The 2225-nt window shown below is 42.4% G+C and overlaps 1 pseudogene; it reads right to left on the minus strand.

Annotated features, from left to right (window-relative positions):
* Window positions 1-1185: 1185 nt before the first annotated feature.
* On the minus strand, window positions 1186-1676 carry LOC110293637 (annotated as a pseudogene).
* Window positions 1677-2225: the final 549 nt, after the last annotated feature.

A 2225-nucleotide genomic window follows, 5' to 3' on the forward strand; every position in this document is an offset into this window, starting at 1 on the left:
CGGACTCATGGTTTCACAACATTAAAAGTCCATAATGGCAGAATGGGGCCTCAGCAGAAGAAGGAAGATGCCTTAGCACAGTTTCAAATGCAAGCATGGAACAGGAAGACCAAACTGGAAGTTAGGCAAGGTTTTGAAACACTAAATTCCACCCCAAAGATATACTTCTTCCAGCAAGCCTGCATCTACCTATAACATCCCCAAACAGCACCACAATGGGGGAACCATATTTTTAAATACACAAATCTAAGGGGAACATTCCCATTACCAACAGTTTCATTCTTTGTTATGTCACTGCTTGTTTTTTTAGGATGTGGAGAAAAGAGACTTATGTGTCACCTCCCATGTATATAAGATTCTTGCTAAAGATCCTGAGTTGAGACATGGCTATATTGGTTATACAGTCTCTGAAGCAATAAAGTTACCTTGTCATGTTTCATGGTAACAAGTTCAATGAATTAACATTTCTTTTATTCAAATAAATTCACTCAAATCAATTTGAGATTCCTCTATATCAGTGAAAATAAAGTATCCTGAAGATATCCTATAAGCTTTGTGGAAATTAATTTATTTGTACTTCTACGTGTCTCAATGTGTGTGTGTGTGTGTGTTCCTTTATGTCTATGTTCATGTGTGAGTATGAGTTTAGAGGTCAGAGGTCAATTCTGAGTGTCTTCCTGAATTACTCTCTAGCTTTTCTTTTAAGAAAATTAAATTTTTGTCAGTTTGCATTTCTGCCTCAGCACTGAGATACCAGAGCACAGATAGCCAGCTGATCAGTAGAGACAGGAAACAATTGGAGCAACTCAAATCTGGCTGGGACAAGAGATTCTGTTGGCCTCTGGCTAATGACTAAAGTGTTATAGTTCTCTGAGGGGAAGCTGAGGCAATTCAGGTGTCCCTCCAGATCTCTGCTTCCTTTGCAGCCCCAGAGCTAATGGTGGAGAGTGGTTAGAATCCTTAGCCAGAGCCACAAGGGGAATGGTGGGAGGTGGCTGTGATCAAATAGTCAACCATAACAGCCTCTTATATCCACAGTAGCAAGAAGCTGCACCCAGCCTGCTGGGCAGTTCCAGGGATGAATGGTTTAGGAGAGAAAACTCTTCCCTGGAGTGTTTCAGCTCAATAAGACAGGCACCCTCAGATGATTCTTTTTTTTTTTATGGTGAAAAAAAGTGTATATTTAGAATTAGCCATCGGGACTCAGTTTAGATGATCCCAATCTTGTTGGCAACATCTAGGGCATCATAATCAGGAGCCAAGCGAACATACGCCTTCTTCTCTCCGTCAGGCCTTATCAGGGTATTGACTTTGGCCACATCAATGTCATAGAGTTTCTTGACAGCCTGTTTGATCTGATGTTTGTTGACCTTGACATTCACAATGAACACAAGAGTGTTGTTGTCCTCTATTTTCTTCATGGCTGACTCAGTGGTCAGTGGGAATTTGATGATAGCATACTTGTTTCTCCTGGGCGCACTCTTCCGAGGATATTTTGGCTGCCTCCGGAGCCGCAGGGTCTTGGGCCGCCGGAAAGTGGGTGACGTTCGGATCTTCTTCTTTTTGTGGCTGTGGACGCCTTTCAGCACTGCCTTCTTAGCTTTCAAGGCCTTCGCTTTGGCTTCGGCTTTGGGAGGGGCAGGAGCTTCCTTCTTCGCTTTCGGCGCCATCTTGGCGAAAAGCCCTCATATGATTCTTGGTGAAATAGCTTGTGCACTTTATTCCTTGTGAAGAGGGACCCTATGTACATATTTTTGGAGTGGAATGGGATCCAGGAGTAGATGCATCCCGTTGGCTCAGTCTGAAATATTAGGGATGGTTTATTTTCAAGGGTAAGGACTTCAGGTGTTGTCCTACATGACTGGTAGTTATGGTCCTCCTAATGGGATGTCATGGTCATGTGTCCCAAGACAGGTACAGCTTGGTTAAGACCTGGGTTATACCTGTTTTCCTCAATTATGAGATCTACAGGGTTTTAAACCTGTTTCAATATTGCCAGTTCTGTCTGGTAACACAGTCCACCTGCCCCTGATTATTTTTAATTTTTTTATTAATTATTTGTGTATATATGTGTATGTGTTGGAGTGGGTATGAATGCGTGTGAGTTTCAGTGTCCCCAGAGATTCGAGGAGGGTAATCACATCATCTCAAGTTGAGTTACAGGAGATTGTTACCCACCTTATTGATCCCCACATGGCTCTCTGAAACTTGTTTTTTTTTTTTTT

Source organism: Mus caroli, chromosome 4 (genome assembly GCF_900094665.2).
Source record: "Mus caroli chromosome 4, CAROLI_EIJ_v1.1, whole genome shotgun sequence".
NCBI lineage: Eukaryota > Metazoa > Chordata > Mammalia > Rodentia > Muridae > Mus > Mus caroli.